At 39.0% G+C, this 23,957-nt stretch overlaps 1 long non-coding RNA gene across 1 annotated transcript; it reads right to left on the reverse strand.

Moving 5' to 3' along the window:
- Positions 1-2,375: 2,375 nt before the first annotated feature.
- On the reverse strand, positions 2,376-20,390 carry LOC107825274 (uncharacterized). Its single transcript, XR_001657018.2, has 4 exons — positions 19,874-20,390; positions 12,245-14,228; positions 11,840-11,911; positions 2,376-2,648 (listed from the first exon to the last, which is right to left on the reverse strand). It is a non-coding gene; the product is annotated as an uncharacterized LOC107825274 (long non-coding RNA).
- Between the last annotated feature and the right edge of the window lie 3,567 nt (positions 20,391-23,957).

The raw sequence follows: 23,957 nt of genomic DNA on the forward strand, positions 1-23,957 counted from the left end.
GCGGACAATTTGAGAGTGGAAAGCCTGTGACTGTCGATTGCACCGCTGATCGACTTACCCATGAACTTTTTCCTAAAAGGTATTTATTGAAAAGTGCACGGCCAAAAACCACGTAACCACTAGTTGTGTACTTTGTATGAATTTTTCAGGAGTGGAGGAAGTGAAATGAAATGAAAATTGATATAAAGTAATAGTATAGATAAACAATTCATATAAAATAATTTATCACATAAGGCAACTTAGAAAATCATCATAAATAATTACAAATAAATCAGATTTATTATTAACCTAAGCTTATTATGGTTTAGAACCTATTATCCTAAGCAGAGTCGCCAAGCTGTTATACCCCATTTTAACCGGGTCAAATTAGAGTATAATATATTGGTAATTCTAGAGGTTTAATTAATCAAAAGAGTCGCCACCTAACTAATTTAATGGTGAATCAGGACACCAATTTTAGATAAGTTATGCTTAGAATTAACTCTATTTTATGGTCTACTTACCTTTAAAATTATGAGTAAGGACTCTAATTAATCCTATAGGGAAGGTTATGAAGGCACCCTATATGATCCGTTAACTACGGTTAACCGGCCAAACTTTGGTTAATTAATATAAAATTATCACACAATTAAAAGTAGGCTAAATTTTATGTCTTCTAAGTGTTAAAGTACTAAATTGTCACGACCCAAAATCCAACAAAGGTCGTGATGGCGCCAGACACCGCTGTCAGGCAAGCCAATCATAAATACTTGATTTAATTCTCGTTTTAAAAATTTTGAAAACAATAATTTTTCATAAAATTTAACTAGTAAAAGATAATCTTTACAAAATAAATAAAAGAATTCTTAGAAGTTAATACAGAATACCCCATAATAATCCCAGAACTCGGTGACACAAGTGCATGAGCGGTTTCTAGGAAGTAATGTAACACAATAACTGTCCAGAAAATAAATTGGACCGAAAAAAAAATACAGTACAATACTCCGAAGGAGACTCTGCTGGCCTCGGGTCGTCTCGAGAGGTGCAGCTCACCTAAGTCTCCGTATCAACCATGCTGCTACTCCCGACTAGGCCACTAGTCATACATGTACATGTGCAACAAAAATGTACAGCAAGTGTAGCATGAGTACAAAAATAACGTGTACCCAGTAAATATCCCATCTAATCTCGAAGAAGTAGAGATGAGAGGTCGACTTCGATACTCACTAGTGGTCTAATAGTGATGTATTAATAATGTGATAAATCATGAATTTTATAAGGCGATGTAAACTAATAAAACCTGAAGCTAGTAAACAATTCCTTTTTAATAATTAGAAGTTTCCAAATTTTAATCCATTGTTTATCAACTTATCTCAGACCAGGGAGGCAATATCAAGTTGTAAATCTCAAGCAAGCATTACAAGCATGCGCAAATCATGTCGAGGTCATACGGCCCGATCCAACAATATTTAAAATGTGCACTGCTAGAGGGTCGAATGGCGCGAACCATAGATGCATCTATTTAAATCTGCCGAGGCGTTCGGCTCGTTCCAAAAATAAACACACCCAGACAGTCAATCAAGAAGTCATCAGAGAACGATTGTCCAAAGAAAAGCCAATTATCTTTTAATGACTTAAGAAAATGAAGTTTAACTTTTTAGAAATTTATTTACTAATTCGATATGGTTCAAGCAATTCAGATTGTCAATAAGGTTACAATTATTTCAAGTATGGCATTTTTTGGGTCCTAGACTACCCGAACCTCAGTATAATAGTAGTTGTGCACGGACTCTCATCACCTCATGCGTACGTAGCCCCCACAAATAGAAGCACATAACCATTAATTTCACCTATGGGGACAATTCCCTCTTACAAGGTTAGAAAGGAGATGTACCTCGCTTCGAAGTTTCATAACAGGCATTTCACGCCCTTCCGAAGACTCAAATCGATGCACAATGCTCCAAAACTAACCAATAATTATGCAAACCTATTAATATATGTTCAATTACTCATAATAATCCAATTTATAACAATTTCTAACCCCGATCGAAAAGTTGACAAAATCGCCCTCGGGCCCACATGCCCGGATTCCGAAATTTTTCGAAGATAAAGTTACCCATGACCTCACGAACTCAAATATATAATTTATTCACAATTCCATGCCCAAAATCATGGTCAAAATCAAAAAATATCCATTTCTAGGTCTTTTCTTCAAAACCCCAAATTTTCACTAATTTCTCATGTTAAAATCCGTATATTGTCACGACTCAAACCGATGCGCCGCGACGGGCACCCGGTACCTTACTCAACCGAGTACCAACATAATGTATCTTTCATATCATTCTATCATAGGTAAATGAACCGGAGTAAAGCATGAAGGAATACAAACTTATACATATAAAATACGGGCCTATAAGGCCGGCATGATTCTTTATTTACTCGAAACATAGGCCGAAAAGGCCATACAAGTATCCGTATACATGACATCTATATACAAGCCTTTAAGAATACATAATATCATAAAGGTTGGGATAGGGTCTCGTCATACCAATCAATACATGTACTAATCCTAGTGACCAAAGAAGTAACTCCGGAGCAAATGGAGCGTACCAACACCTTCCGCTGAGCTGATAGCCTACTTGGAGGACTTTTGACCTGTCTATCAGGACCTGCAAGCATGAAACGCAGCGTCCCCAGGCAAAAGAAATGTCAGTACAAATAATGTACCGAGTATGTAAGGAATGAAAATTAGTAACTAGTAGACATGAGAGAAACATGGAGTAAAAGACTCAACACGTATATCTGCATAGCTCTGTGAATCATTTCATATTATAATGTCGTGCATATGCATATAAATGTCATACCATGCATGGGTATATGCGTTCATAACATCATCAAGCCTCTGAGGGCATCCCATCATATCATCTCGGCCACTGTGGGCAAATCATCAACGTATACCAGCTGATCAGGTGGTGGTGCGTATATAATTCCATAACCTTTTCCCATATCCCATATACATATATATGCGTATATAACACCATCTGGTCATGGGTCAATGTACATGAATGCAATGTATGAGAAGTACATCAATAAAATCTCTTGGAATGTCATAAGACCATTATGCTTTCGAGTAATATCATAAAGTATAACTTTTTTTCCAACTTACGTAATTTTCTAAGACCCATGAACAGATGATAGAATAATATGACACATGGAAATTCAATAACATAGGCACCTCTAATACTTCTATAAATAAAGTCATTTATGGAAGTTGTGTATTTTCTCGTTTCGTTTGTGTCGTATAGATCACGCCAAAAAAAAGAATGGATAGCCTTAACATACCTTAACTCCATTGAGTACTTAATGCCTTACAAGCAATTCTTCAAACAACTCAATTTAATCTACCACAGCATAAGGAGATTCCAAATCAGTGTTGCTAAGTCTGCAACTTAAACTAGTAGCTTGTTTATGTAAATTTTGGCAGCATCTCCCCTATAACAAGGTCATCCTCCAATACCATATACTAACAACAGCAAGAACACAACAATAAAAACAAGTATGCATCATGTTCCAACCTTATCTCCATCACAATATACCACAAGACAGCCCACACACCCTAATCACTTCATACATAAAACGACAACCAAAGTAGTATCCAACATCCTAAAAAAGGTAACTACGAACGACCAACCAACCACCCTGCCATTATGTGGTGTTTCTCCACACTCTTTCTCCTCCCAAACTACATAACAATAGTAGCAAAATAGACAACCCAACAGCAACACGAAACAACCCACAAAACAGTCCCACAAGTTCAACAACTCAAAACTGATTTTTCGGTTGACTAAAACATGTTTCGACTTGTCTTTTCTTTCAAATTGAGCAACACAACCAACAACACATAATTAAGCCTCTTACCTTATAAATCATCCATCAATTCAACTTAAAAATAAGTTCACAACCAGCCAACAGTGATGCAACAACAAACAGCATACCACTCATTCGAAACTCGCTAGATCTAGTCTTTATGGTCGAGTTACAACTCGTACAAGCATAGATAATGGAAGGAGAATCATAAACTTACCTTGGACTGAGTAGAACCACGAAACCTAGTCCTTCTCCATCAAAAATCAGTCCCCCAACTCAGCTACATGAAAGAGAAAGAGAAACTAGCAAGCTGTCCGGGGTTTTTTGCACTAGAATCACATCGTAGCATCCGAAATAACCTAGGGTTTGTGTGGGATTTTTGGGGAGGAATTGCAGGGGTTCAATTTGGTTTTCTTGGTCTGAAAGATAGGTGAAAGAAATGAGTTTAATAGCCCTTAAAATTACCCTCTTGGCCGACTTTGGAGCTTTTAATTGAGGCCTCTCCTTTTCGCAAGTAGGTGATGCACCTACTTATCACCTACGCAGTCTCGCGAAAATATGAATATCTCTCTACTCCGATGTTGTATAAATGAATGGTTTAATCCGTTGGAAACTAGAATCGTAGATCTTCAATTTGGTAGGTAGATCATTCCGTAATTCCAAGTATATTGGGAGAAATTCTCAGCTATATTTGACCTAATTTTTAACATATTTATGAATGGAACTTGTGATGACCTTTTCCAACTTTTGTTCCACAACTTACTTGACTTCAAAACATAAGACACGAATAACATACGACTAAAATAAATTATAAAATAATCTCCTTAAAATGTTAAGCACCCTAGTATCACCCCCAAAAGTACATGTTATAACATTCCAACTTGTCGACTTTCGACAAAACTTATTTTCTTCAATTCATTTAGCTTCGAAGCCTTCAAACCCTCTTGGTACTTGGTATTCATGATCTTAAATATTTATAACCTCCATTGTAACATGATTAACTTACTTTATGTACTTTCAAATTTAATCTCATTTCTGAGCTTACATCAATTGACTTACGAATACTCTCACATACGAAAAAATGGGGTGTAACATATATAAACCATGTATTTAACCCACAACTAGTAGAAATCACTTACCTCATGATATATGACGAAACCCCCTCTTCAAAAGCTCCAAAAATCGCCTAAGCCAAGTGAAAAATGGGTGAAATGAAGTCAAACCCCATTTTAAAACATTCTGCCCAGCCCAAGTCCGCCCTTCTTCGCGAACGCGGCACTGCCCTCGCGTTCGCGAAGGCCAAAAATCAGCTTCCCAAAAAATCCTCTTTCGCAAACGCAAGACCCAACTCGCGAACGCGTAGCTTCACCAGGCGAACCCTTCGCAAATACGAGCACCTTCCGCGAATGCAAAGGCTAAAATTCGAAGACCCAGTATCTCCTTTTCTTCTACGCATTCGCGACTCCCCACTCGCATTTGCGTAGGTTCCTCAAGCCCACCCTTCGCGTTCGCGACCTCCCCGTCGTGTTCGCGAAGGCCAAAACTCAGCAGCCTCAATATTCCTTTTTGTGAAGCGGAACTCCCTTCGCGTTTGCAAAGAAGGAACCAAAAAAAGCAAATCAATAGCAGCAAAACACCCGAAATTGGTCCGAAACCACCATGAAACACACCCGAGGCCCCCGGGACCCCGTCTAATCACGCAAATCAGTCCCATATCATAACACGGACCTACTCGAGGCATCAAACAACATCAAAATCCTAAATCACACCTCGATTCAAACTTAATTAACTTTAGAACTTCAAACTTCTATATTCGATGCCGAAACCTATCAAATCACGTCCGATTAACCTCAAATTCTGCACAAAAGACATATTCGACATTATGGACCTACTCCAACTTTCGGAATCAGAATTCGATCCCAATATCAAAAAGTCCACTTTCGGTCAAACTTCTCAAAATCTTCAAATTTCTAACTTTAGCCAAATGACTCCAAAATGACCTACGGACCACTGAATCCACTTCCGGACGCGCCCCCGATACCAAAATCACCATACAGAGCTATTCCCAGGCTCGGAATCCCAAACGGACATCAATAACACTGAAATGTACTTCAACCCAAATTTATAAAATTCTTCCAAAAATGCTAACTTCCACAATAGGCGCCGAAATGCTCCCGGTTCATCCAAAACCTGATCCGAACATACGCCCAAGTCCAAAATCATCATACGAACTTGTTGGAACCCGATTCCGAGGTCGTTTACTTAAAATTACACTTAGTCAATTCCTCCAACTTACGGCTTTAGAAATGAGAATTTTCTTTCCAATTCAACTCTGAACTTCACGGAATTCAATTCCGACTACGCGTACAAGACATAATACCTGAAGTGAAGCTGCCCATGGCCTCAAACCATCGAAGACGCGCTAAAGCTCAAAACGATCGGTCAGGTTGTTACATTCTCTCCCACTTAAACATACGTTCGTCCTCAAACATGCTGAGAATTGCGCTGGAGTAGTCTGAAATTACTGTCTAACACCTCGTGCAGCAACTCGTGCTACCACAACTCAGTTGAGCACCTTAGCTCGATCAAATCTAAAGATATCCTCTTTCATTTAGGCAAATAACCTTAGAGCCCAGTTCCAACATTCGGAATTCTCTGCCAGGCCTGCTTCCAACATACAAATACCGTATCAATCACCACACGATGTACCAGAACATGACTGCATACCTTTGCTGAATTCACGCTATGCACTGCATAACTCACATGACCATGACAACACCCTCTGATAAGAATAGCCAAAATTCCACTAATCTGATACTCCCAATGCACCTTATGAAATATATAAGTCTTGCTCCAACTTTTGCAATACTGCCACGATGGAAGAGATGAGTAGAAATTCATAACCAACTGTCGAGTCAACAAATCAATGAGTATATACTCCTGATAAGAACCATCACCTCATTCTGAACCAAATAATGGTATTTGTTCTTTAATATACTTCATATAATTCGATCGCACTGATCCTATATCCAAAAATCTCGTCTCACCCAGTACGAGCTGCTCAGGCAACAAGCCACCCTAAACATGATCGAAAGTCTCATATGATGCCACAATGTGCCAATAGGCGACCAACTCGAATGTGATACATAAGGAAAACGAACTCTGGAAGGGACTACTCAACTCACGCAGCTAATATGAACTTTCCTCAGAAAATGGAAAACAAAACACACAAAAACATTAGAATATAGAGAACTGTACTCAACATCATACTATTGCGGCGTGCAACCTAATCCAAATAACATGCCTGTGGCGGCGTGCCACCCGATCCGCACATAAAATTCACATAAGGAGATACACACCGAGATAAATTGCTCATTACTACAAACTACCAAATATCGGTCACAAGCACGCTAAGTGCATAATACCATCACTGGGGAGACAGATAGCACCATAAGATACAAAACTCAAGCACAACTGAGGTGCGATATATGACCTGAATCACAAGAGCCATCCTACTCACATAATACCATCGCTACGCGGAACCTCAACACATAAGAATTTTATCAAGCCGTTTCACAACTCATACGGCACAATATAGCATTACATGAAATAGCAAATGATGAAATGACATCCAACGCCCGAATACTCCTCCATGAGGAGCACTATGCTGAAAACACATCCGGCTTGATATAGAGCCCACCTTCATATTTAAATATATCCACAGACCTCAAGCTGATTCTAATCGCATCGAACTAGGCTAATAACCTTTCCTGGGTCCATAATCACCCCCTTCTTCCTATAACTCACAAGAACAACCATCATAACCGAAGTAAACCTCCACAATCCACAACCCAATAAACTGAGTGCCCTTCAGGCATAAATCCTCAAATTAGCGATATTACCACAATCTTCATACTTTGTTTAAATTTCCAATCAATCAAGCATCTACATGCCACACTCATACAATCTCCCCGTGAGACACGCTCCCACGATCTTCTGCACCAGATAACAAGTCTGAACATTTATACCACCGGCCGCACTAATGCTGTAAAGCAAATCAAGAATCCATAACCAGGTTGCAAAGCCTCCTTCACAAAACACCGGTCTCAGGTGACACTGAAGACAATACCAGCTTACTCTACACATTCGAATCCCTTTCCTGCTCATCCGAGCTCGTGATATCCTTGTCAATACTGAACTGCAACCTTAACTCTTAACCTTCAAATTCCATACCACGCACTGCACCTATCATGCCAATATGCGATAGCATAGAATTTCGTCATAACTCCTAGACTACTAATAGGACAAACACTTCATCATATAAGATCTTCTTACTTAACCCATCACTAGAGAATCGTAGCAACACACGAGAGAATTCTCAAAACCGAAGAATATGCAAATCTTCAAGTAGTGGTCTAAGCCACCATAGCCCTTCCGAGATCCGCCTACACATAACATACCACCATACTAGAATACTTCCGAATAAGATCAATTACGGCAGTCGTCAAGCCTCGCACGTATCGCCACAAATCACATGCATAACCCAACGCACTGAAGGAACTAGTCGTTGCCACTATCATACCAATTCAATCATGGCTAACTAATCTAACTTCTTCTAACTTATCCTCAATTGCCTTAGAAATAATAATAACTCCATTCAACACATAACGAACTCAATCTGCACTCATCCCGAGTGGCCTTGTAACACGAGACCATGTTGTCTCAAATTCCACGAACCATTTCATACCTTCCTTGTGCGCATATTCGCATCCTCAACTGGTACGCCCACTCTGATAACTCCTCTACAAAACCGAAGTCATTTCCTCTCATTCCTCCAAATGATATACTGGAAGTCGAAGATATCATAGAACATTCTGAGCCCCTTATCATAATCTGCTACAAAAGCTCGATTCCTAACCATACCGCGGGCTTGAAAACCTTAGGCACTGCATTTTTACCCTTTTAAATTCACTAGGACCATTGTTGAGAGTCACCCGCTCTGGCTTGGTCCCGAATATAATCAACTCCAAGACTCTTCTAGTGCATGAACACCCTCTCGACGAAGCACTTGTCTGAATCACTTTCCTTTAACTCACGTCTACACCAAGCATAAATCCTAAGTCTTACCAAAGCCTGAACATGAGCCAATAAGGCCAACCATAGCACACCTTTATCAAATCATCTGCTCAAATTACCACTTATATTATTTTCCCTTAGCCGAAATAGCCTATCAATATGCTAATAACCAGAAATCTCACAAATAGACGACCATGCAATCCAATCATAGGCGGTGGGACTCTCCCACTTAGCTTGAAGCCACTATTACACAACCCTCTAAGATTCTTTATCTCTTATTGACATGACCTTGCGCAATTAAACTGCCAGATTCCTCAAAAACCTTCCGTTAGCATTTCATGAACACTCTGAATCTCTAGCAACATTCACATGTTAGACCTCTTACCGAATAGCCAGTAAAATCCTTCGCAGGAGATTTACCAACCACGCGACCGCTGACCTGCCCACAGGAGATAACCCACATGAGCCTGTGCTCATTCACCAATTGCACAAGTCCATTCACTCCTCGTGGATATTAACTAAATGTGCGATGAGATCTCCATATACAAAGTCATGTCGTATCCTATTTCATATCAAGCAACTAATTTCCATCATATCCAATCTCCCGCCGTATGCTAGCCAATATTTCAAATTAAGCTCGTAGACTCAATCACCGTCCACTAAAATTCCCATTTTACTCCAAACTTCCCTCAAGGGTGTAGATATCCTGCCACTGAATCCACGTGCTACTCTGTCACTCTCCCACTTTGGCCAAACCCTCTTCTTTAAGCAACTATTCGACTTCCTCTTCTTACACCTGGTTAAAAATTTAACCATCGCATGACACTTCCCACTTGTCCTTCCTTATCCTTTGATGCCTTGTTGTTGCCTTAATTAAATCTCTATCTTTGTAACATTTGAACTAACAAATCGTCACTAATTTGAAGATCATATTTCTCGAGCCATCCACATTAGAAACATCAATTCAATCCTGAACCACGCAGCCCACGATCTCTGACAACCGCTTCTCCAACAGTATTTCACAATATCCTGTCCCATAGGCGAATCGTAGAAGATCATAACACCGGCGAACTTAACACATCCACTCGAGGACAATGATACCACATCGCAGATGAAAATCCCACCACACTTGAAAACACCAAGTCTCGTTACTTCATCGATCCAAATCAGGACATTCATAGAACAATTGCTTTTCTCCGCCGAAAATAAAATACCGAACCTCTGAATCATGCACTGAGTAGCCCTCCTTTCAAGTCATTCACTGCCCCAACACATAGGCAAGTATCCTATCTTCACGTCAATATCTTGTGATAACCAATCATGAGCAATCATAAAAATCCGCACATAGCCTCAAGCTCTTAGAAGTGCAGCTACAGAGCTGAAATGATAGAATACTCTTCCGCAAGGCGGCGACAATAGCCCCAACCAACCATGCAGGGAGAAACATACCGCACCACATCTGTAGTACCATTACAATTCTTCAATTCTCGATTTATAATAAGCGCTTCGCATCACATAGGATTGAGTAGGAAGGAAACAAGGGCATAAGCCTCAAAGGAATCAAATCGCACGATGAGGAATCAAGAAGGGAAGTGCTCCTAACAGTCGTGCAGCCTCTCGAAAATAAGTACAGACGTCTTCCTACTGATCCGCAAGACTCTACTAGAATCACTCATGACTCGTGAGACCTACGGGAACCTAGTGCTCTGATACCATATTGTCACGACCCAAAATCCAACAAAGGTCGTGATAGCACCGGACACCGCTGTCAGGCAAGCCAACCATAGATACTTGATTTAATTCTCGTTTTAAAAATTTTGAAAACTATGATTTTTCCTTCAATTTAACTAGTAAAAGATAATCTTTACAAAATAAATAAAAGAATGCTTAGAAGTTATTACAGAATACCCCATAATCATCCTAGAACCCGGTGTCACAAGTGCATGAGCAGTTTCTAGGAAGTAATGTAATACAATAACTGTCCAAAAAATAAATTGGACAGAAAGAAAATACAGTACAATACTCCGAAGGAGACTTTGCTAGTCGCGGGTCGTCTCAAGAGGTGCAACTCACCTAAGTCTCCGTATCAACCATGTTGTTATGTCCGACTAGGCCACTAGTCATACATGTACATGTGCAACAAAAATGTACAGTAAGTGTAGCATGAGTACAAAAATAACGTATACCCAGTAAGTATCACATCTAATCTCGAAGAAGTAGAGATGAGAGGTCGACTTCGACACTCACTAGTGGTCCAATAGTGATGTATTAATAATGTGATAAATCATAGATTTTATAAGGCAATGTAAATTAATAAAACCTGAAGCTAGTAAACAATTCCTTTTTAATAATTAGAAGTTTCCAAATTTATAATCCATTATTTATCAACTTATCTTAGACCAGGGAGGCAATATCAAGTTGTAAATCTCAAGCAAGCATTACAAGCATGCGTAAATCATGTCGAGGTCGTACGGCCCGATCCAATAATATTTAAATTGTGTACTGCCAGAGGGTCGAATGGCGCGAACCATAGATGCATCTATTTAAATCTACCGAGGCGTTCGGCTCGTTCCAAAAATAAACACACACAGACAGTCAATCAAGAAGTCATCAGAGAACGATTGTCCAAAAGAAAAGCCAATTCTCTTTTAATGACTTAAGAAAATGAAGTTTAACCTTTTAGAAATTCATTTACTAATTCGATATGGTTCAAGCAATTCAGATTGTCAATATGGTTATAATTATTTCAAGTATAGCATGCTTTTGGGTCCTAGACTATCCGGACCTAAGCATAATAGTAGCTGCGCATGGACTCTTGTCACCTCGTGCGTACGTAGCCCCCATAAATAGAAGCACATAACCAATTATTTCACCAATGGGGACAATTCCCTCTTACAAGGTTAGAAAGGAGACTTACCTCGCTCCGAAGCTCTATAACCGGCATTCCACGCCCTTCCGAAGACTCAAATCGATGCACAATGCTCCAAAACTAGCCAATAATTTTGCAAACCCATTAATATATATTCAATTACTCATAATAATCCAATTTATAACGATTTCTAACCCCGATCGAAAAGTTGACAAAATCGCCCTCGGTCCCACATGCCCGGATTCAAAAAAAAATTGAAGATAAAGTTTACTCATGACCTCACGAACTCAAATATATAATTTATTCGCAATTCCATGCCCAAAATCGTGGTCAAAATTCAAAAATATCCATTTCTATGTGTTTTCTTCAAAACCCCAAATTTTTACTAATTTTTCATGTTAAAATCCGTATATAAACCATGTATTTAACCCACAACTAGTAGAAATCACTTACCTCATGATATATGACAAAAACCCCTCTTCAAAAGCTCCAAAAATTTCCCAAGTCGAGTGAAAAATGGATGAAATGAACTCAAACCCCGTTTTAAAACATTCTGCCCAGCCCAGGTCCGCCCTTCTTCGCGAACGCGGCACTGCCCTCGCGTTCGCGAATTCCAAAAATCAGCTTCCCAAAAAATTATCTTTCGTGAACGCGAGACCCAGGACGTGAACATGTAGCTTCACCGGGAGAACCCTTCGCAAACGCGTGCACCTTCCGCGAACGCGAAGGCTAAAAATTCGAAGACCCAGTATCCCTTTTTCTTCTACACGTTCGCGACTCCCCACTCGCGTTCGCGTAGGTTCCTCAAGCCCACCCTTCGTGTTCGTGACCTCCCCGTCGCGTTCGCGAAGGCCAAAACTCAGTAGCCTTAATATTCCTCTTCGCGAACGCGGAACTCCCTTCGCGTTCGTGAAGAAGGAAACCAAATACAGCAAATCAGCAGCAGCAAAACACCCAAAATTGGTCCGAAACCGCCATGAAACACACCCGAGGCCCCCGGGACCCCGTCCAATCATGCAAATCAGCCCCATATCATAACACGGACCTGCTCAAGGCGTCAAATTACATCAAACAATATCAAAATCCTAATCACCCCTCGATTCAAACTTAATGCATTTTAGAACTTCAAACTTCTATATTCGATGCCGAAACATATCAAATTACGTCCGATTGACCTCAAATTTTCCACAATTCATATTCGACATTATGGACCTACTCCAACTTTTGGAATCGGAATTCGACCCCGATATCAAAAAGTCCACTTCCGGTGAAACTTCTCAAAATCTTCAAATTTCTAACTTTAGCCAAATAACTCCAAAATGACCTACGGACCTCCGAATCCACTTTCGGACGCGCCCCCAATACCAGAATCACCATACGGAGCTATTATCAGGCTCAGAATCTCAAACGGACATCAATAACACTGAAATGCACTTCGACCCAAATTTATGAAATTCTTCCAAAAATGCTAACTTCCACAATAGGCGCCGAAACGCTCCCAGGTCATCCAAAAACCGATCCGGACATACGCCCAAGTCCGAAATCATCATACGAACTTGTTGAAACCTTCAAATCCCAATTTCGAGGTCGTTTACACAAAATCGTACTTAGTCAATTCCTCCAACTTAAGGCTTTCGAAATGAGAATTTTCTTTCCAATTCAATTCCGACTACGTGTACAAGACATAATACCTGAAGTGAAGCTGTCCATGACCTCAAACCGTTGAAGACGCACTAAAGCTCAAATCGACCGATCAGGTCGTTACATAAATATAGGCTAACTAAGTGACGAATTATAATCAAGTAGAAATAATGTGCATAGACTGACCTCTTTTCACCTTAGCTATTTATACTTTAAAAAAGTTTATAATATTTAAGGATCTAATGGGTTTAAGAAACCAATTTTTGATTTGAGGAAACCAATAATTTAAGACATTCTTTAAATAAAAGCTTTGGAAAGAAAATTTCCAACGTTAGATATTGTTAAAGGAAAAGACGATTTTAGCATGTATTCTTTAGAAAAATATTTAGCTGGAATTAAATATTTTGGGTTTATTGTAGTCTAACTCAATGGCATTAGAAAAGGTTTGATCAAAGTTTTTGGAAGAATCATTAAAAAAAAATTGTTTCTAAGTTCCTATATCTGAAAGCCACATTTTATGAGATTAAGATAGTACCAAATCTACACTAAGCAGTAAAGATTTTATCTAACTAAACACACTATGCTAATATGAAATTTGACATATAATCTCAAAAAAAAAATGGAGGCAAGCTAAAATCACACAAGCCAAGTCTAATAGCATGAATGATAAGGAAAAGAAAAGAAAGACGTCATAGGCGTCCTCAAGCGTTTTGCTTGTTTTCTTGTTATCCGATACCTTCTAAGAATAAGGGATGTGGTGACTCTGTGCGTGGATAAAGAGAGTCTCGCGTTAAGACTTCATGTGCTCCAAAGTGTACATGTAAAGGAAGAGAGAAAATAAGAATTAGAAAAGCAAAATAACTGTAAAATAAGACAAATCTAGACTGTATGAGTATTCAAGCTTCCACATACACATGTCAACAGTTAGCACAAATCTGAGCTAAAGCAAATCTTGAAATCATTTGATCGCCTAACTGATATTTAGGTAATTTATCAAGTTTCATGCTTTCAAGATCCAAATAAATTATATTCTTCCATTTTTACTTAAATAGTGTCCTAAAGGTAGGTTCTCTAATACAAAGTAGTATTCCCAAGTACCACGTTGAAAACAAGGTTCAAGTATAAAGAAATCAAGTCACGGGGCTATGTATCATCACTTATCACATAACTAAACATGGTTTCTTGTTACTGTAACCGGTCAAATAAAGCAAGGATCACAACTTTGCGTATTGATATAATTTTCTACATCATATTTAACCTTCAACTCAAATAAACTTTTGTCGACACATATATTCATCATCTCTAAAATATGAGATGAAAACATACATATTTTAGACCTACCATATTTGACATGGCAAAATTTTAATGTATCCTATAAGCACAGTTACTGACATTGAAGTAAAAAAACTTAAACGTCATGGTTCTCCAAGTGATAATTGTTGATACCCAATTTTTCCATATAATATATTTTCAAATGCATGTATGCCTTCAAAACTATGCACTAGCATCAACTAATATTTTTCCATGATTTTTACATTTTTTAAAGGGTTTTAATTAATTTATCCCAGTATCTTTATTTATATAAACAATTACTAATTGCATCATAAATGACTTTATAGCAATTTTTATGGCTTAGTATTACTATTTATATTTATACTAAGATTTAATTATTTCATAAATAGCCACATTTATATTTTTGAGTTATAATTGCAATAACTTTACAATAATAGCTCATGTATGTATTATTACATTATTTTACTAGAAAATAGCTTTTTATATTTTTTAAATACTAACTAATTATTTTAAAACATTTCTAGACATGGAAACCATTTTTTATAATATGTTAATTATTTTTAAAAACTATTTTTATCAATTAAAGGGGTATTTAACAAATAGCCTTCTTTATTTTTGGATCTAGCCTAATTAAAATGCCTAAATTCGGTCCTAACCAGCCCAAATCTACCCCATCCCAAACCAATAAAATTCGACCCGGCCCCAAACCCTTTTAATCCTGGCCATTGATCACAGAGATCAACGGCTACCATCACCCCTTTCCTTTTTATCCCCAATAACCCCTAACCTTAATTCATTTACACAAAACAACCGCCATAGAATCCCTAATCCTCTCCATCTCTCTGAGACCTAATCCTAACCCTAGCCGCCGCCACCCAAAACTAGCCCTAATCCCTTTGATTCCTATTCGATCCATGGATTTCCATGGTTGTTTGAGACTTCTATTTGTCTCCTACGTCTTCTGGTTGCTCGTTCTTGCGATCTCATGAAAAAATCTCGAAGAGATCTTATCCAAGACTCCCTAAGAGTTCACCTATGGTCTGTGAGTGCTTTTCTATTGACGTTTACGGTGCAAATCTTTGGTTCAAGGCCAGATCCTCTTTACCCTTTCCTTTTTCTTCAAAAACCCTAATGTTTAGACTTGAATCTATCCAGATCTGGAATGATTCTGAGTTCATCACTGATTTTTTCTTTAAGATTCTCTTATTTCTCTATTGTTAACCGATTTTTTAGCACTGTGTTACGAAGGATTTTTGGTTTCCTTGTTATTTGCTATCTGAATCTCTGCATATTTGAAGTGTTTCAAGTTTCCATGGTTGTTTTCTTTAAGGGTCCTCTGATTTTTCCACTATTAATCAACTTCGGGTATTTTTTTAAAAATTAGGGTTTTGGCTTCGCAAAAAGTTTTCTGAGATCCTTATGATTTGTTTAATATTTCCCGCATGATTATGTTTCTGGTTCAATTGTCTGACTATGCATTGTTTGATTTCAAACTCTTGTCCGTTATTATTTGAAAAATTGACTGATTAGCCTAAATTATCTAGGGTTTCATTTGTTTATTGAAGCAATTTACTGATTTCTGGTTGTTTCCCTTAATCCTGAGGTTCTTGATTTACGTCTCTTGCCTATTTATGGGTTAATTGACCCTTGATTGGTCTCTGATTACCCGTATTGCTTTATGTGTGAAATTGATTACTTGATTTGAGGGTTCTAACCCTAATTGATTGATAAACCCATTTCTTACCTTATTTAAAATTTAATCAGAGTTATTTATGGGTATAACTCCCTAATTTTCTGTCCCCTATCAAGCTTGATTGATTACTTGATTACTTCCTTACCTTATTTTGCAATATTTACCTTCCTGCCTTATTTACTTACATTATTTGACTCCTATATATACACTCTTGTTTTACCTCTCAAACACGAACACAATTCATAAAGAAACTCTCACTCACACACATACTTTACTCTCATCTTGATGCTACTTGTATTCACTACATTGTTTAGCCGGTTGAAAGCCAAGGCTAGACCACTGAGTTTTGCATATTCTTATCTTCTGTTTGTTGTCTTTAACTGGTATGTCTCCCCTCTTAATATCCTTTCACATGCATTTAAGCTATATCTATGTATTTTCCTATTCATTGCCCTGACTATTTCTGTGTAACCAAATCTATGCCTTCTCTTGTTTGTTGATCTCAATTAACATGGTTACTTCTATCTTTAAACTTCTGCTTTCTTGTTTATTGCTGCAATTAGCATGATTACTTTTGTATTTAGGTCTTACTGCTTTAGTTCTATGTCTTTCCTGTCTACTGCTTTAAGTCAGCATGATTACTCCTGTTACTATGTCCTACCCAATGCTATATAATCTGGCCCTTTTAAACTTATGTGTTTGATGTCTATTACTTCTAATCAGCACCATTAGGTCCTACTGAGTGCTATGAAATCTGGCTGTCATAATATGCCTACTTGATTGGTGTTAATTAGCATGCTTCTCACCTTGTTTTATGTATTCCTGATTCAGGATTCCTATGTTCCCAACCCCTGCTCCCTTCTCTGTGTAGTTGTTATTCTCAACATGCTATATGCCACCTAGTGTTAACTATGAACTAAGCTAAATCCGGGCAATGAAATCTTTGCTTTGAAATTTTGTGACCATGTTTCTATTTTTGTTTGGTTGCTGAAACCTTTGCCTCAGAGTGCTGCAATGACTCTGTCTACTTCTAAACTATCTTCTTAAAACTATTCCTATTTTCAAACACTACTCCTCTTCTTAGAACACCTAGGGTCTTGCCCCTCTAGTGTAAGCATTACTTAGGAGTCCCTGAGGCTCCTCTGAACTTTGACACACTGGAGTTGGCTTCCTAAAACTTGCTCATAATAGGTTACTTTGAAGGTTTCCTGGTGTGAGCATTGCACGGGGTCCCTGATACCCTTGGGAACTTTGACACACCAGGATACTATTGGATGCACTCTGAGGTTATAGCACTTTTGGCATCTTTGAAGGCTTGGGCTGCCAGGTTTATCTTTTGGGCATATATTCAGGCTCCCTATAGTTGTAGCAATTTCGCTCCTGTAATTTATTATTAATGTTGGTCTGTAATAATAATTTTTCGTAAATAGATATTGGAGAAATTAGTAAAAGGGACGGTTGCTTATACATATCCTGTTGGGAAAGGGTAGATACCATGCCTATAGGTTGTTACAATATCTTGTCTACCTAGATACCGTGGGTTTTCTTATACATATCCTGTTGGGAAAGGGTAGATAACATACCTATAGGTTGTTATAATATCTTGTCTACCTAGATACCATGCCTATAAGTTGTTACAATATCTCGTTTATTTAGATACCATGCCTATAAGCTGTTACAATGTTTGGTCACTTAGATATCATGTCAATAGGATTCAAAACTCGATCCTGCATTCTGGATAACATGTCTATGGTTTTGCTGCGATATTTGCTTAGATATTATGCCTATAGGGTTTTAAAATTAATCAGTCTTGCCTGGAAAAGATCAGTTTCTGCATACTAACAATGTTTAAATCAGTCTTCAACATGTTTTAAAACTAACCACTGCATTTAGATGTCATGCCTATAGGACTCTAAAAACAATTTCTGCATTTAGCTGCCCACACTTATAAGTCTAAAACCAGTTACTCAGCGCATAGATCAGCATGCCTATAGGACTTAATAAACTCAAACTGTTTTAAAATGGTTTTGGGATTTCTAATTGCATTTAGACAGCATGTGTATAGGGTATTACAGATTCACCCCTCGGCAAGCCTATAAGTAATCAAGGTCTAATAAAAACTATGAAACTGCTTTGCTTATTTGTGACTGCCCAGATTCAACAGATTCTAAAAATTAGTAGGCAAACTGATTAGGTCTCTATCACTTGCCTTAACTCAACGCTGAATATTCTCTGCTTGTCATGCTCACCTAGATATCCTGTTCTAAGGCCTTTCTTAAATATCTAAAATCTATTGTTTGATACGTGCACTTACTTTCTCTATTTGTGGAGGTAAAATGTGAGCCTTTTAATTGTTCTATCTTTGGTCCAATCCTACATGTTTTGTTTGTCGCATAGAGTTTTCTCCTTTTAATTACTGTAGGAGAGTCTAGATCCACCTTAACTAGAAGTCCTGAATACCTCCGGGACTATATAAGTAAAGGGACAGGTAGTGCACGCAGAGGATACATCTTAAGGTTGCTAAAACGTTTTAGGCTATGACCGAGGAGAGGGTAATTGGGTAGTAAATGATATGATGACATGTGTGCCAATGCCACGTTTAACCCCTCTAATTGAAGAAGGCTTACCAGGTATTGTACAAATGTGATCCTATAGGCCGACAAACCTAGGACCTCCCTCATCTTATATGTGCTTAGACTACTTATTTATTAAAATTCCTTTATCGTACATATGTACTTAGACTGCTTATCTGTCAAATTTTCTCCATCTTATACCTGTGCTTAGACTATCTATTTATTAAATGACTAATTTACATAACTGAGTTCGGTTGGGACCCACCGTTGTGGACCGCGAGGGGTGCCTAACACCTTTCCCTAAGGTTATTTCGAGCCCTTACCCAATCTCTGGTAATGCAAACCGGTTTTCATGAGTTATTTACTCTAGGTGCCCTAACGCACCTTAAATCCGTTAGGTGGCGACTCTTCAAATTCTAATACCCAATTCCCAAAAGAAAATGAATTGTTCCCAATGAATGTCGAAACCCGGACTCCGCGAGGTAAAAGGGGGCGCGACAACAATAAGGGGGACGAGATGAACAAGCAGATTTCACCAAGCAAATAAACATTTCATATACCTAATACAGTTTTGTGTATGAGAGCACGATATCTAGAACAACAGTGGATCAAACTAAAATTTGTCCTAAAAGGCATATAAAGACAGATTTTACCGAACAATAAAAGTCTCATTCACATATCTACAAACATTTAAGTACATAATATCCTAACTAATCTAAATAAATACGTAGCAGATGATTAAGAAACTATTGTCATTCCACCTGTCTTAAGAACATGATTTCTAACACTAAAATACTTGTTGATAATGATAAAATAATATAGGTTCAAACTCTACAATCCAACTACAACTAAAAACGAGATTAAAGAAGAAAATAGACTGACCTTATGTGGTGCAGTGAACAAGGGCTTAAAGGTCGCTTCAGATCTACTCTTTTGGATTTCGAATTGAAGCTTGAGAAAGAGACAGAGTACAAAATATTAAATGTATAAATGTGATTTTTTAGATTCCAGAATGTCTTCTTCGGCCGAAGGTTTTAGGAATATTTATAGGAGAAAACGATTAGGGCTTTTGGGATTTGAAATTCAAAATCAAACGTAGAGGGGAGTCACGGGTTGCTTTAGGCTCCAAAAGAGTCATTTGAGAGGAAATCTTCATGGCTGACCATTCTTTTCACCATTTTGGTGAAGCTATGCTCTGTCATGTGGAAAACAAAGCAAAAGAGGAACTGGAGCTGGAAAGATTTTCTAAAAAAGGGAAAATTTCACGTGAGGAAGAGATAAAGTTGAGAGATTTTGTTATTTTGACCAAAATTAAAAATGATGGTTATTTTGGTCATTGGGGTTTTCTAGAGGATTCCTAGACTTGGGCTTGATGTTTTGGGTACAGGTAAAGGGATTAAATTTGGTAATGGTATGATTTCATGAAGGGTTGTTGAATGAATTATTTGGGGGGAATGATCTGCTTAATTTCTTAGGCCGAAAATTCAAGCCATCTTTTCTTCTTAAAATTAATTTAATTGGGATCCATGCCTTAATAATTTGGACTCAATAAAAATACTTTCAACATATATAATATTAGATATTAAATAAATGATTAACTCAATAATAATCATATTAATGGTAATATTAATAATCATGTTAATAACAATGACAATATTAATAGTAGTAATAATAATAATAATAATAATAATAATAATAATAATAATAATATTGACTATAATAGTAGTAATCAATAATTATAACTATAATAATAGTAGTAATAAAGGTAACAAATAAATAAAAAAGATAGAGCATTAAATTATTAATGACTAGGGAGCACGTGAAAATTAATCAGAAGAAAAGTAGGTCAAAATTAGATATCAACACCAACATGTCGTCTATATATACTTCCATGATTTTTCCGAGTTGATCTTTAAATATTTTGATCACCAGCCTCTGATATGTCGCCCCTGCATTTTTCAACCCGAACGACATAACCCTGTAGCAGTACGTCCCCTGGTGGGGTGATGAAAGTAGTTTTTTCCTGATTTTCTTCCTCCATGTGGATCTGGTTGTAACCCGAATAGGCGTCTAGGAAATTTAATAGCTCGTGCCCGGTCGTTGCGTCGATGAGTTGGTCGATATAGAGCCATGGGAATGAGTCTTTCGGGCATGCTTTGTTCAGATATGTGAAGTCCACGCACATCCGCCATTTTTCGTTTTTTCTTTTTTACCATGACCACTTTGGCAACCCATTGGGGATATTTTGACTCTCTGATGGAGCCATTCTCAAGCAATTTTTCCGCCTCCTCGCGGATAGCATCATTTATCGTGGCATTGAATTTTTGTTTTAACTTGCCGCACTGGGGGTGGAATGGGTCAATAGTTAGTTTGTGTGTTGTTAGCTCCTTTGGGATGCCCGGCATGTCTGCATGAGAAAAAGCAAACAGATCTACGTTATTTTTTAAGAACTAACGGAATTTACCTAGTTCTTGGAGCTTGTGGCCGATAAATCTTTCTTGTTATGGTCGTTATCATCGAGTTGGATGGGGTCGAGATCCTCTACGGTTGACCCTGTGGCTTCTACTATTTCAGGGTCTCTGATAACGTCTTTCCCTTCACCACCATCTGACCCCGACTTCACTAATCGATATGCCTCTTCGGCTTTGCCTTTTAGTTGTTGGGTGTATGTGAAGTCTTGGGCGATGCGGTAGCATTCTCGGGCACTGCATTGCTCTCCTCGGATGTTGAATACTCCCCAAGGGTGAGAAATTTGATGACTTGATATAAGCTGGAGAGGACGGCTTTTATGGCATGTATCCAATGTCAACCTATAATGGCATTGTACATCGTATCCTAGTCCATAATGTGGAATATGGTCTCCAAAGTGACACCGCCGGCCAGGACGGGTAGTGTGATTTCTCCGGATGTCTGCTCGAGTGCATTATTAAAACCAGTTAGTGTGATACAGCGTGTCACTATCCTATCCTCAAGCTTCATTTGTACGAGAACTCGAGGGTGGATGATGCACGTGTCGCTCCCATCATCAACCATAATACGTTTTACATCAGTATCTAGGATGCGTAAAGTAATGACAAGAGCGTCATAGTGAGGAAAAATCAAATTGTAGGTATCCGACTTATCGAAGATGATACTTTCTTCGAGTTCGTCATACCGTTCATGAGTGATTGACCGTTTGAGTTTGTGGGTGGTGGTAAACTTCACGCTATTGATTGACGTATTGTCGCCCCCTCCGATGATCATTTGAATGGTTCGAGCTGGGGAAGGTGGTTTGGGCGGTCCCTGGTGATGTTCATGTGCTCGGGCGAAGTTGGCTCTCCCCTGGTCGCTCATCAGTTCTTTCAAGTGCCCTTGGTGAAGCATGTTCACAACCTCCTATCTTAGGGTGATACAGTCCTCGGTTTTGTGACCCCGCTCCTGGTTGAATTTGCAGAGGGCGTTTGACTTTCTGGTGCTTAGGTCGATCTCATCTTCTGCGGTCACTTCATTTTTGGGCCAAGCTTCTCTAGTGCGTAGACTATTTCTGAGGGAAAAATACAGAAATTGTGAGTAGATAATAAAGGGTACCTCTCTCACTTTGGTGGGTTCCCGTTTGTGTCCTGGATGGGATTAGTCATGGCGTGGAGGCGGCATGAGGATGCCTCTGACATAAGACTGATGTCTTTCCCGATTAGGTCGGGGCCCCATTAGATCTCTCCTGTTGTCATTTCTCCGGTCCTTCCTGGACTCCATTTGGACTGAGGTCAACCGGTTGGTAGGTCCGTTGAGGTCGTCCTCGTCAGCCCTTACCTCGGCACAATAGGCATTGTGTATCTCGTCCCAAGTGGTTGGAGGGTATTTCATGAGTCGGCTTAGCAATTTTTTGGTCGCCCTCGAACCACTCCTACTTAGCCCATTTTGGAAACCAGCTATTGCCATCCCCTCCGATACATTTGGAATAGTCATTCTTACATGGTTGAATCGGGCAAGGAAGTCCCAAAGTCCTTCGCCAGGTGATTGTTTAATGGTGAATATGTCGTTCACCCTCGCCTCCGCTTTATTAGCCCCGGCATGGGCGGTAACGAACTTGTCTTCCATCTCCTCAAATGTTTCTATGGAACGCGCAGGTAACTGTAAGTACCAAGTCAACGCTCCCCCGGTTAGGGTTTCACCAAACTTTTTCAGCAATATGGATGACACTTGTTCTTTGGCGAGGTCGTTGCCTTTCACTGCAGTGACATAGTGGGTCACATGATCCTCAGGGTCCGTCATGCTGTCATATATTTTTAAGTACGACGGCTTTTTGAAGGTTTTAGGTATGGCATGTGGTGCAGCCTCGTCACTGTACGGTTGTTCCACGAACCAGCTGGCATCCCATTTTGGCAAAAGTTTTGGGGCACCCGGTATTTTGTCTACCCTTTCTTGGTGCTCTTTCATTTGGCTACGGAGTATTTTGTTCTCGTTTTCCATCTCATCCATCTTCCTCAAAATATCTGTGAGGGTGTCGTTACCTGCATCACTAGCATTGTGAGTAATACATGTTACAGGGGGGCGTGCTGCTCGTTAGCTACTGATGCGAACCAAACCTTTGCCTCTTCTCCGTTCGGCCTTTGAGCGGGCTTGTCGAGGAAGCTGGTTAGCGTGTTTGTCAACCACGCCTCGAGTAGCTTTTTCGCTGCCGGTGGTGCCTCTTCTATTGTGGATGTAGAGGCCCCTTTACCGTGTGAGATCATGATGTTATCGTGAGTGAGGGGCGAGCTGTTTCGCCTGGGAGAGGTGTTTGGTGTTACATTTTCGCCCTCCGTTTTATTCACTTCGTTGATGGTGTGAAGGAGGGTGGCGGTGAGGTCAGCTATCGCTTTCCTCTTTTCCTCTTTGTTGCCTGCCATGTTAGATTTGCGCACACAAGAAGGTATAGGGGTTTTGCCTTTTTTTAGATCTAGAAAAAACTAAAATTTTAACTAGAAAATCCCCATAGACAGTGCCA

The sequence above is a fragment of the Nicotiana tabacum genome, chromosome 6 (assembly GCF_000715075.1).
Source record: "Nicotiana tabacum cultivar K326 chromosome 6, ASM71507v2, whole genome shotgun sequence".
In the NCBI taxonomy this organism is placed as follows: domain Eukaryota; kingdom Viridiplantae; phylum Streptophyta; class Magnoliopsida; order Solanales; family Solanaceae; genus Nicotiana; species Nicotiana tabacum.